This window comes from Medicago truncatula, chromosome 6 (genome assembly GCF_003473485.1).
Source record: "Medicago truncatula cultivar Jemalong A17 chromosome 6, MtrunA17r5.0-ANR, whole genome shotgun sequence".
NCBI lineage: Eukaryota > Viridiplantae > Streptophyta > Magnoliopsida > Fabales > Fabaceae > Medicago > Medicago truncatula.
In genome coordinates, this window is record NC_053047.1 from 12441119 (window position 1) to 12455529 (window position 14411).

The window sequence follows — 14411 nt, forward strand, 5'->3', positions numbered from 1 at the left end:
GGGACCTCTGGTACTACCAACAATGGCCCAATCCCAGGGGCAAACTTAACTCCTGTTAGTACCACCTTGACTCAAGCTGCAACAACTGTTACCGAGCCCATTGTGAATGCGGTGCCTCTATTTGCCCATGCTAATGCGCACCACGGGAGTATTGCCACAGCCGGAACTATGGAAGAGAGAATGGAAGAACTTGCCAAAGAGCTCCGACGGGAAATTAAGGCCAACAGGGGAAACGGGGACTCCATTAAAACCCAGGACCTCTGCTTAGTATCGAAGGTAGATGTTCCAAAAAAGTTCAAAGTCCCGGAGTTCGACAAGTATAACGGGCTGACTTGTCCTCAAAATCATATTGTCAAATACGTCCGGAAGATGGGCAACTACAAGGACAATGATTCCCTTATGATCCATTACTTCCAAGACAGCCTGATGGAAGATGCTGCGGAGTGGTATACTAGTCTAAGCAAAGACGATGTCCATACTTTTGATGAGCTAGCCACTGCTTTCAAGAGCCACTACGGGTTTAACACTCGATTGAAGCCGAATAGGGAGTTTCTCAGGTCCCTATCTCAGAAAAAGGAGGAAAGTTTCCGTGAATATGCGCAAAGGTGGAGAGGGGCAGCTGCCCGTATCACTCCTGCTTTAGATGAAGAAGAAATGACCCAGACGTTCTTAAAGACTTTGAAGAAAGATTATGTTGAAAGGATGATCATCGCTGCCCCGAACAACTTTTCGGAGATGGTCACTATGGGAACCCGTCTTGAGGAAGCCGTCAGGGATGGAATCATTGTGTTTGAGAAAGCTGAATCCTCTGTGAGTGCATCGAAGAGATATGGTAATGGACACCACAAGAAGAAAGAAACGGAAGTGGGGATGGTGTCAGCTGGAGCCGGTCAATCAATGGCTACTGTTGCTCCTATCAATGCAGCCCAAATGCCTCCGTCATACCCATATATGCCGTATTCTCAGCATCCGTTCTTCCCACCGTTTTATCATCAGTACCCTTTGCCACCGGGCCAGCCTCAAGTGCCCGTCAATGCAATTGCCCAGCAGATGAAACAACAGTTGCCGGTTCAACAACAACAACAACAGCAGCAATATACTAGACCAACTTTTCCTCCTATACCAATGTTGTATGCAGAACTTCTTCCAACTCTACTCCAGAGAGGGCATTGTACAACTAGACAGGGCAAGCCACCACCTGATCCATTGCCTCCAAGGTTCAGTCTGATCTCAAATGTGATTTTCATCAAGGTGCCTTAGGTCATGATGTCGAGGGGTGTTATGCTTTGAAGTATATCGTGAAGAAGCTCATTGATCAGGGAAAGCTGACTTTTGAGAATAATGTCCCACACGTCCTCGACAATCCTCTTCCAAATCATGCCGCTGTGAATATGATCGAAGTGTGTGAGGAAGCTCCTAGACTGGATGTCCGCAATGTTGCCACTCCTCTGGTACCTCTGCACATCAAGCTGTGCAAAGCTTCTCTGTTCAGCCATGATCATGCCAAGTGTCTAGGATGCCTTTGTAATCCCTTGGGTTGCCATACTGTTCAGGACGACATCCAAAGCTTGATGAATGATAATCTTCTGACTGTCAGTGATATTTGCGTGATTGTGCCAGTTTTTCACGATCCGCCTGTCAAGAGTGTACCTTTGAAGAAGTGTGCTGAGCCTTTGGTGATAAGGTTGCCAGGACCAATTCCTTATGTTTCGGACAAGGCAGTGCCATACAAGTACAATGCTACTATGATAGAAAATGGAGTAGAGGTGCCTCTAGCCTCCTTTGCCACAGTAAGCAATATTGCCGAAGGAACTTCTGCAGCGCTGAGAAGCGGGAAGGTTCGTCCGCCATTATTTCAGAAGAAAGTAGCTACGCCAATCACTCCACCAGTTGAAGAAGCAACTCCAACCGTTGTTTCACCCATTGCTACAGATGTGAATCAGCCAGGCAAATCTATAGAGGATTCGAATTTAGATGAGATTCTGAGAATAATAAAGAGGAGCGACTACAAGATCGTTGATCAGTTGCTGCAGACTCCTTCAAAGATATCCGTCTTGTCACTACTCTTGAGCTCTGAGGCTCACAGGAATACCTTGTTGAAAGTGCTGGAGCAGGCTTATGTTGACCACGAAGTCTCGGTAGATCGTTTCGGTGGCATAGTGGGAAATATTACTGCTTGTAACAACCTCTGGTTTAGTGAAGAAGAGTTGCCGGAAGTGGGAAAGGGTCACAATCTGGCTTTGCACATATCGGTGAATTGCAAATCAGACATGATATCAAATGTGTTGGTGGATACTGGTTCCTCTCTCAACGTAATGCCCAAGACAACTCTGGATCAGTTGAGCTACCGTGGGACCCCGTTGAGGAGGAGTACTTTCTTGGTCAAAGCTTTTGACGGATCTCGAAAGAATGTGCTGGGGGAGATAGACTTGCCGATAACCATTGGCCTTGAGAATTTCTTGGTTACCTTCCAAGTGATGGACATTAATGCATCCTACAGTTGCCTGTTGGGAAGACCGTGGATACACGATGCAGGTGCGGTTACTTCCACCTTACATCAGAAGTTGAAATTTGTAAAGAATGGAAAACTCGTTACAATCCATGGTGAAGAAGCATACTTAGTCAGCCAGTTGTCTTCTTTCTTTTGTATTGAAGCAGGGTCTGCTGAAGGGACTGCTTTCCAAGGTTTGACCATTGAAGGTGCAGAGTCCAAGGAAGCTGGGGCTGCTATGGCTTCATTGAAGGATGCTCAGAGAGCCATCCAAGAAGGTTAGACTGCCGGCTGGGGCAAGGTGATACAGCTCTGTGAGAACAAGCGTAAAGAAGGTCTCGGGTTCTCCCCGTCATCAAGGGTTTCCTCGGGAGTCTTCCACAGTGCAGGGTTTGTTAATGCTATCTCTGAAGAAGCCACTGGATCTGGTCTCAGGCCTGTATTTGTTACACCAGGAGGCATTGCGACAGATTGGGATGCCATTGACATTCCTTCAATCATGCATGTTTCTAAGTAATGTGTCTTGTTGCTTTAATGCTTTGTTTTCAAAATAACAATCCTCTCGCTCTGCCCAAAGCGAGAGTGATATTTTCTGTAAGGGCATGTTTGTTTCGGCATTGCCGTTGATTAATAAAATTTTGTCGTTTCTTCCACGACTACTTTTTTTTAGTGCTTTTTCCCTTGGAAACAATGGTAATGCCAGAAAAAACCAAAACGTCTGTATTTTCTTATTAATTTCAAAAACCTGCATGAAAAAAAAAAAAAAAACTCTTTCTAAAATCATCCAATCATTATATGCAGGTTGAACCATAATAAACCCGTTGAACACAGTAATCCTACGGTTCCTCCAAGTTTTGATTTCCCTGTGTATGAAGCCGAAGATGAGGAAGGTGATGACATACCATATGAGATCACTCGGCTACTTGAGCAAGAAAAGAAAGCCATTCAGCCTCACCAGGAAGAGATTGAGCTTATCAACATAGGTACCGAGGAAAACAAGCGAGAAATCAAGATTGGTGCCACTCTAGAGGAAGGGGTTAAACGGAAGATCATCCAACTCCTCCGGGAATATCCGGATATTTTTGCATGGTCCTATGAAGATATGCCAGGTCTAGACCCTATGATTGTGGAGCATCGGATCCCTACCAAGCCTGAATGTCCTCCCGTCAGGCAGAAATTGAGAAGGACTCGTCCTGACATGGCCCTCAAGATCAAGAATGAAGTTCAAAAGCAGATTGATGCGGGTTTCCTCATGACAGTTGAGTATCCCGAATGGGTTGCCAATATTGTGCCTGTGCCAAAGAAGGATGGTAAAGTCCGGATGTGTGTTGACTTCAGAGACCTGAACAAGGCCAGTCCAAAAGACAACTTTCCATTACCTCATATTGATGTGCTTGTTGATAATACTGCTCAATCTAAGGTGTTCTCCTTCATGGACGGTTTTTCCGGTTATAATCAGATCAAAATGTCTCCTGAAGATAGAGAAAAGACATCCTTTATCACTCCATGGGGTACTTTCTGCTACAAAGTGATGCCGTTCGGCCTAATCAATGCTGGTGCTACCTACCAAAGGGGAATGACCACTCTGTTTCATGACATGATTCACAAAGAAGTTGAGGTATATGTGGATGACATGATTGTGAAGTCAGCAGATGAGGAGCAGCATGTTGAATATTTAACAAAGATGTTTGAAAGGTTGAGAAAATACAAGCTGCGTTTGAATCCCAACAAATGTACATTTGGTGTCAGGTCCGGAAAGTTATTAGGCTTCATTGTCAGCCAAAAGGGCATTGAAGTCGATCCTGATAAGGTCCGGGCCATCCGAGAAATGCCAGCTCCACAGACAGAGAAGCAAGTCAGAGGTTTCTTGGGACGTTTGAATTACATCTCCCGATTCATATCTCATATGACTGCAACCTGCGGGCCGATTTTCAAGCTACTTAGAAAGAACCAGCCTGTTGTATGGAATGATGAATGCCAAGAAGCTTTTGATAGCATCAAGAATTACCTGCTGGAACCACCTATCCTTGTCCCTCCCGTGGAAGGAAGGCCTTTGATTATGTATTTGGCAGTATTTGATGAATCCATGGGATGTGTACTTGGTCAACAAGATGAAACCGGAAAGAAAGAGCATGCTATCTACTATCTAAGCAAGAAGTTCACCGATTGTGAAACTCGGTATACAATGCTTGAAAAGACTTGTTGTGCTCTAGCTTGGGCTGCCAAACGCCTGCGTCATTATTTGGTGAATCATACGACTTGGCTGATATCCAGAATGGATCCGATAAAGTATATCTTTGAGAAAGCGGCCGTTACTGGGAAGATCGCACGCTGGCAGATGCTTTTGTCTGAATATGATATTGTGTTCAAAACTCAAAAGGCAATCAAAGGCAGCATTCTTGCCGATCACCTTGCTTATCAACCTCTTGATGATTACCAACCAATTGAATTCGATTTCCCTGATGAAGAGATCATGTATTTGAAATCCAAAGACTGCGAAGAACCGTTGATTAATGAAGGTCCAGATCCCAATAGCAAGTGGGGTTTAGTCTTTGATGGTGCTGTCAATGCTTATGGTAAAGGAATTGGGGCAGTCATTGTATCCCCGCAAGGGCATCACATTCCTTTTACCGCCCGAATTTTGTTCGAATGCACCAACAATATGGCTGAGTATGAAGCATGTATCTTTGGGATCGAGGAAGCAATTGACATGAGAATCAAACACCTCGACATCTATGGAGATTCTGCGCTCGTCATCAATCAGATAAAGGGTGAATGGGAGACCCACCATGCTAAGTTGATTCCTTATCGTGATTATGCGAGACGTCTTCTGACATATTTTACAAAGGTCGAGCTGCACCATATTCCTCGTGATGAGAACCAAATGGCTGATGCTCTTGCTACTCTATCTTCCATGTTTCGAGTAAACCATTGGAATGATGTGCCATTAATCAAAGTGCAACGCCTTGAAAGGCCTTCGCATGTGTTTGCTATTGGGGATGTGATCGATCAGGCTGGTGAAAATGTGGTTGACTATAGACCCTGGTACTATGACATCAAGCAGTTCTTGTTGAGCCGTGAGTATCCGCCGGGTGCTTCCAAACAAGATAAGAAGACCTTGAGAAGATTGGCCAGTAGATTCCTGTTAGATGGGGATATTCTGTACAAGAGAAACTATGATATGGTATTGTTAAGATGCGTTGACGAACATGAAGCGGAGCGGTTAATGCATGATGTGCATGACGGTACCTTCGGGACCCATGCTACGGGGCATACTATGTCAAGGAAGTTGTTACGGGCAGGTTACTACTGGATGGCCATGGAACATGATTGCTACCAGCACGCCAGAAAGTGCCACAAATGTCAAATCTATGCTGATAAGATTCATGTGCCTCCGCACGCTCTCAATGTTATGTCATCCCCGTGGCCGTTCTCAATGTGGGGCATCGATATGATTGGAAGGATTGAACCGAAGGCTTCAAATGGTCATCGTTTCATCTTAGTGGCAATTGACTACTTCACCAAATGGGTTGAAGCAGCATCTTATACCAATGTGACCAAGCAAGTGGTAGCTAAGTTCATCAAGAACAACATCATCTGTCGATATGGTGTTCCCAGCAAGATTATTACCGACAATGGTACCAACCTGAACAACAATGTGGTGCAAGCTCTTTGTGAAGAATTCAAAATTGAGCATCATAACTCTTCTCCTTATAGACCTCAGATGAATGGTGCAGTTGAGGCCGCCAACAAGAATATCAAGAGAATTGTCCAGAAGATGGTAACCACTTACAAGGACTGGCATGAGATGTTACCCTATGCTCTGCATGGCTACCGTACTACCGTGCGCAGTTCAACCGGGGCAACCCCTTTCTCTCTTGTATATGGTATGGAAGCAGTTCTTCCTTTGGAAGTGGAGATCCCGTCTCTCCGTGTGATCATGGAAGCAAAGTTATCTGAGGCTGAATGGTGCCAAAGCCGGTATGATCAGTTGAATTTGATTGAGGAAAAACGTATGGATGCCATGGCTCGTGGACAGTCATATCAAGCAAGAATGAAGACTGCTTTTGACAAGAAAGTCCATCCTCGAGAATTCAAGGTAGGGGAACTTGTATTGAAAAGGAGGATAAGCCAGCAACCCGACCCAAGGGGCAAGTGGACGCCTAACTATGAAGGTCCTTATGTTGTCAAGAAGGCCTTCTCCGGTGGTGCTTTAATCCTTACACACATGGATGGCGTAGAACTTCCAAATCCAGTGAATGCCGATATAGTCAAGAAATACTTTGCCTAGAAATATGAAAAGAACAGCGTGGTAGGTCGAAAACCCGAAAGGGCGGCCTAGGCAAAAATGCGCTTCCCGGTGGATCGAAAACCCGAAAGGGCGGTCCAGGCAAAAATAAGGGACAAAAAAATATATATGAAAAGCTCGCTGAGATTGTACACAACTCAGGCAAGAATGAGCGTCTCGATGAGCCGAAAACCCGGAAGGGCGGTTCATGCAAAAATGAGATTGAAACAAAAGGCAAGTAACTATATCTGGCCAACCACCGTCCCCCTTGGGGCATCTGCAGCTGTTAATGACCGTCTTCATCAAAAGCTCTTATGCTTGCGAATTCAAAGTTTCTGGGAAATGTCATGATTACTGTGTTCAATGTACCACCAACCAATAAAATTACCATTTTCCAAGCTTTGTAAATCCGTGGAGTCACGCCTTCGGCTGACCACCACTCTTATACATCAATTTGAGCTTGTGCTTTTGTTTGAAACTCTGCTTTCTTCTACTTTCAAAGCTATATACAAAACATTTTCTTTCTATTTTGATAATGACAATGCTTGAAACAAACATTTTGAAAATTGAAAACTTTTTGTCTGTTTTGAAAAGCAAACCTGAGCAACAGGGTACATTCAAATGAAACATGCATGAGCGAGAGTATGTTAATGTCTATTTCAATATATGTTACAAGCAGGTTCTCCTCCAGGATAGTCTGTGGTCAATGGCAAGAATGAAAAAACAGAACAAAAATGCATGAAATTAAATAGGCTCGCTAAGTTGAAAACCCGAAAGGGCGGTTTAGGCAAAAATGAGCACCCCGCTGGATTGACAACCCGAAAGGGCAGTTCAGGCAAAAATGGGGCATTGGAAAGAATTTATTTCCCCGGTGGATCGAAAACCCGAAAGGGCGATCCAGGCAAAAATGGGGTGCAAAAAATGAATGATGAAAGTTGAGAAAATAACATGCAAAAAGCATTGACCACAGATGCGATGTCCACGATACATCCGGCATTATCCCCAGTAAAGTCTCTCAAGATTCTATCCCCAGCAAGTTGCATACCTACCTGCCCTCAGCCATGGTTCCGATACGTCTCCCAACGACGTCATCTCCAAAGAGGATTTCCAAGAATGTGTAATATAGCACGAGCCACTACGTGCCCAATACTCTGATGTCTTGTCTTCCCCGTGAAGTCGTGCCTACAAAATGCCAACAGTCATGCATTACAAGCATTCATACATGCATAATCATGCATATTACGTGCTCATGCATTTAATGAAACCGTTATATCATCCGTGCATATTGCATTTCCAATGTCAACATCAGTCTCAATTCGATACTCATGTCAGGTTCTCTGTCAAAACCTTGTGAGCCAATAATATCGGTCAATTTCTACCTTTCAATTCAAATCGACGCCAAGTCAACCTCAATCTATATTTTGTCAACAAAACCAATCCCCAGTGAATATGTTTCTGTTTGGTCAAGTGGCTAGTTCAAATCCAAGAACAGCTTGTACCTATCAATTTGCTTATATTATCGGTCGAGTGCCCAGCTCAATCCAAGAGCAGCTTGTACCTGTCGATATGTTTCCGTTTGGTCAAGTGACTAGCTCAATCCAAGAGCAGCTTGTACCTGTCTATCTGTTTCTGTCCGGTGGAGTAACCAGTTCGCATCCAAGAACAAGCTCGCACCTATCTATTTGCCTTGCTTTCAGTCGAGTAACCAGTTCGAATCCAAGAACAACTCGTACCTGCCAATTTTACATGTTTTCAGCCGAGTCACCAGTTCGAATCCATAAGAACAACTCGTACTTGCCAATTTTCTTTTTTCCCAGTCGAGTCACCAGTTCGAATCCATAAGAACAACTCGCACTTTTCAATATCCCCAAGTGAGTTACCAGTTCGAATCCATAAGAACAACTCATGTTTGTCCAGTAACCTCTATACCCTGTGAAGTGACCAGTTCGAATCCATAAGAACAACTCGCAGTTGTCTGTTTGTTTCATCCCCGGTCAAGCGGCTAGTTTGAATCCAAGAACAGCTTGTACCTGTCCAACTTGTTTCTAGTTTCCCGTTACTCTGCTATTCACTATCTTTGTCAATGTCTACCAATCCCGCATTGGATACGACATATTTTGTTAATTCCAATTCCCATGAGGTCTTGCATTCATAATCCAAATGATGCATGGCATGCATATTATTTGAAAAGGGGTAGGCGTATTTTTACGTCCAAACACAGTGCAAATGCTAATATTTAAGTATCTTCGTCCTGTCAAGCCAAAGACTCCGTCTCTTGACTCTCCAGACAAAGAAACTTAAATAGGGGCAGCTGTTATACCCTGTTTTTGGACCTAAAAATACTGGGCCCAATTTCATTGCAAACTTTGTCAGTTATCAAATTTCAACTGCACAGTTCAAATTGTCTCTGCCTCGCAGTATTTTCAATCACAATTTTACCTATGTTTTTCTTGCATAAAACCTTTCAAAATGTCTTTACTTGTCTTGTAAGTCATTCAAAAGTGTCTCTGAATCATTACATTGCTTTTTCTACAGTTTATTTCAAAATTTGCAAAAAGTCATGCAGAAGGGTATTTTGGTCATTTCCTGCAGTGGGACCCATTTTCATCCTTGTGACTGTCTCTGAGTCTTTTCAAATTCATTTTTAACTTTTCATCAGTAAACCCTGTTTAAATTCATTTCAAACTCGCATCTGAGTCAGTGTCAGAGTCAATTTGAGTTGGTTTAGGTCATTTTTAGCCCCGGGGGCATTTTGGTCATTTCACATAAAATTTTGGCATGGGGAGGTTACTTTGAAGTACCTCATTTAGGCCATTGGTTCGTTTTAGTCCGTTTTGTCAATTTTATTTTTGTTTCGCTTTACGTTTGGTCAAATTACGTTTTTATTCAATTTTATTTTTTAATTACATTTTGGTCCCTCAATTGAGGTCCCAAAATTACATTTCAGTCCAGTTTCTTTTCTAATTTACATTTCAGTCCTTTTTTGTTAATTACATTTTAGTCCTCAAGTTCTTTTTTTTTTTTTGCAGAAAAGTCCATTTTAAGTCCAAGGCCGTGCCCCTCCCATACAATTCCAGGTGTCACCTTTTTATTGGATCTCAAGTACACATGTCAACTATATAAACAGTGAGTCAGATTCAGAGCCATTAATTACACGCCACATCAAAAAACAGAAACTACAATCTCTCTCCTTTCAGTTACAGATCAAAACCACCAAATCCACCAAGAACACAAGAACCCTAAAAATTTCCAGAACCAAAATTCATACACGATTTCATTGATTTTTGCATCAATCCTCAGAGATTCGTGTGAATCTTCATCACTGGATTGAAGATTTTCCTGCAATTCCAAGTGCGAGCTCACATTGAAGCAAGCTCAAGCACTGATCACAGGGTTTCCTCACGTAAGTCCAAGAAGCAAGCTCAAGCACGAAATCACAGAGAGAGAAGTAGAGAAAGAATCAGAGAAGATGAAGAAACAGAACCGGTAAACCGATTTATTTTCGGTCCAAAAGCAAGCAGAAGAATCAAAATCATCAAGAACATTCAAGTTTTTTCCAAAGATTTTCCTCCATTAAAAGTTTCAACCAAAACTTCAGGTAAAACTCATTTTCTCTCTCAAAAAGTGTTAATCATAGTTTAAACCTGTAAAAAAAATCACGCAAGCGAAACAGATCTAAAAATTTCCAGAATTCAAAGATAAGACCGTAACCGTAAACACAAAATCTAGATCCATAAGGATCTAAGTGTTGAAAGCAAGAACAAGCACCAGAAAAGAGTTAAACTACGAAACGATGTAGATCCGTAAGGATCTAAACCTTTTCCTTCAAAAAAGATCAAAGAAAATCCATTTCAAAACCGTACGAAAATTTCAGATCTATATCGTATCAAGCCGTGTTTGAGAAAATAATTGCTGGATTCGTGTTTAGGGTTAAAGGACGAATCGTTTAATGTAAAAATCTTTAAGTTCTGGAAATTTTTCACCGGAAAGTGCATAGGACTCGCCGGAGAAGATGAAGCTTCCGGCGGACCTTCAAGGTCTCCGCCGTGGCTTCATCCTCACCGGCGGTGAGGGTTAGAGAGAGGCGAGAGGAGAGGTAAGCTTAGAGAGAGAAAGAGATGGAAGAAATGGACTGGACCGGTGTCCACGTCCTTATATAGACGTTTGAACCGGTCCGGTTTATTTTGCTTTCATCTTGAACCGTAGGATCTAGGGTTTCTTTTGTTGAATGGCTGTGATGCGTTGTTACCATATGTTTATTTTACGTTACCATGCGCTGCGCGTTCTGAACCGTTAGATCTGAGTATGGATCAATCCAACGCCTCTGAGGCCTTTGGATGATCCAGGCCCAGTCTGTATTGGGTTTTGGTTTGGGCTTAAGCTTTCTTTCACGTTTTTTGCTTTTTTGTGCTGTTCACACCGTTCTTTTGCTATCTGAACCTCTGATTGCTTCTTTTTTATTTTTACCATAAATTCCAAAAAATTACTACATGTTTTTACCACTTACTTAATGATTTTTTAATGATATTTTGCTTGCAAATAGCTGGTAAAAATATGTGCATAGGTCTCTTGTTCAAATTACTTCTCTAGTTAGCTTTGTCATGCTTTTTAGGTTGATTCTTGTCCTAAAAATTTTGGTGCATAGCATGACTAATTAGAATGCATTTACATGATAGATGTGATGATGATCCAATGATTGTGCCACTGTTTCCATTTGATTTGTGTTTGTTCTTGCATTATAGGCCATTTATTACACATTGTGCTTGATAAATTCTCATGTTTTTACCCTTTTTTATTGCATATTCATTTGGTGCATTTTTCATCATTCCCATTATATTTCTCCTTGTTTCACTAACATTTTGTTCCTCATGTGACTTCACTCATAGCATTTCACTACCTCCTCCACTTTCTTTAGCCTAGCCTTTATTTTTTGCAAGTTTTAATTCATTTAGTGATGTAATTTGTTATCATTGGTTTGTAGCTTGGCAAAGGGGCCATAGAATGTATCTAGGCAATTTTTGTAATATGGACTATGGACACTATGACGCACCGACACACACACACTCACCTTAGATGTATGCATAGGATTGTATGGTTAGATAAGCGCTTAGGTTTTAAACACTTAGAGAAAATCCATCTTTTTTTCAAAAAAAAACAATTGAACTTCACTTCAAAAATTTTCATAATAAATATGAAGTCAACACTTCATTTTTCCTTTCTTTTTTTTCTTAAGAAAAATTCAATTCATCTTAATCATTTAGACTTTCCTTTTAATCACTAATCAAACCTCACTTTTTTGCTAAATCTAATGCTCATGAAGCCTCCCAATCTCCTTCTTCAAAACCATTTTCAAAACTTAAAATCAAACAATTAAAACAAAAAACAAGTCTTTTTAGCAAGAACTACGAACGGTTTTGATCCCTTAAAAGGGTACGTAGGCAATGAGTCAAAACTCATCCAAGCCGAAATAAAATCAAATTCTACTTCTTCTCACCCCCATTCTTAACTAATTACACTTTCTTTTTTACAAATAATCAATAAAACTAAAGCGTAGAAATAAATTTAGGAGAGCGGCTCTTATGGAGTACCATAATCGCTCCGGGTGCCTAACACCTTCCCGTAGCGAAAACGACCCCCGAATCTAGAACTTTTTAAGGGTTTTTCTCCTTTTACCCTTCCCAAGAAAAAAGAGAGATATCAACGGTCGAAAGGTTCAAGTCCAATTGATGGCTTGGCACCCAAAAACCATGATAACATGCATGTTGCTATAAGTGCCATTATTCTAGCATTTATAATATGACTACCGGGACAACTTGCAAATTGTTCCCCTCATCACAATTATAAGTACCTCTTCTTTAGTCTCATATATATTAAAATAACCATCGTTGAATTTAATGTAACTATTTTATATGTACATAGATCTTTCTAAAATACTCTTTGGCTATTAATGTGTTTTTCTTTACCTTATCATATTTAAGATGAATTTGTATATATAAAGGAAAAAAAATCAACACGCATAATACGTTAAATAGGGGTTAATATTCTTGTTCGAAAAGAAATAAAAAGGGACTTATATTTAAGAATACAATTATCTTTAAAATAAGCTTAAAATAAGGACAGAGGGACAAAACATAAACTTAATCATATTTAGCCTTGTGTTTAGCTATCTATTATTTGTTTGGCTAATATATGATTTTGGTCCCTGCAAATATGTCTCGTTTTGATTTTAGTCTCTGTAAATTTTTTTTTGTTGTTTTTTGTCCCTATAAAATATTTTGTTTTTGAAAATAGTCCCTCCGGGGACTATTTTTCTATTAAGTGGGTTCAGTCATCATGTGCAAATCATCACAAAAGTGGGGCTATGGACCAAAACCAAAACGAGACATATTTGAAGGGACCAAAAACAACAATTTTTTTTACAAGAACTAAAACCAAAACGCGACATATTTTCAGAGACCAAAACCATATTTTAGCCTATTTATTTCTTTACGTTACTGTATAAAAAACTAAATTTAAATAAAAAATCTGTCAGTCATCACGATACCACCATGTACATACCATATTGATGTAGTAATTTTAGTTGAAGGTTCTCACATAACTAATGGATTCCAAGTTGATTATTTGTTTGTGCAATCAAAGTGATATATATATATATATATATATATATATATATATATATATATATAATCAAACTTAAGAATGAGAACACCAAAATCTCTGATATCACACATGCTCTAGCTTGTTGTCCAACTTGAGCTCTGTTATAAGGCTTTTACTTGCTCAAAACTTAGTCTTCTTTTTGTCTCCAACATTAAGCTACCATGTTCATTGCTATCATCTTGCTCCAAGCTATTGAACATTAGTGGAAAATAATCACAGAAACAAAAGGAAGATAGAGAGACCAAAAGAAGCCACCCAAAAGAAAACAAACCAAAACAAACTATCTTTAAAGGCGAAACCACACCCACCTAAACTGAAAATCCAGCATGGCTCAAAAATGCAAACAGCCAGCTAAAACATAAACTAAAAACTTGTATTATGTAGCAAAGCATTTGTAGACCAAAGCAAAGAGCGGAATGAAAGACGCTTTGTGACCACTAATGGTGGTCTATTGTACCACCAAAAAACAACCGTCATGCCAACATTCTCAACAGCCTACTCGGCTAAAAGGACAATATTATGAAACAGACACCTGTTCCTTTCTTGCTAAACAGACCACCATTTCCAAAGCCTTGCAATTTTATAATTTTCCCAAACCAATATCTCCAATTTGAAAAATCCAAATATCAGAAATTGAAAAAGAAACAATGCCAAAGCCTATGGAAACATGAATGACTATGTGTAGACATTATATATGAACGAAATTAGACCTTTTCTTTAAATTGTGAAAAGTTTCAAGAACACTATATCAACACTAAACTAAAGACGCTGTCTAAAGTCCTATTTATGTTTCCCTAACCACTTCTAAAGCACATGCATCATCTAACTTATGAATGCTATATCCTAAGGTTTCATCTGCACAACATTATAAGTTATGACTTAGACCATCAAGTGATACAAAATGGTGTGTTAAAAAAAACTGAGATAATAAGCAACAGTTATATTGCTCAATGACAAAAAACAAAACAAATG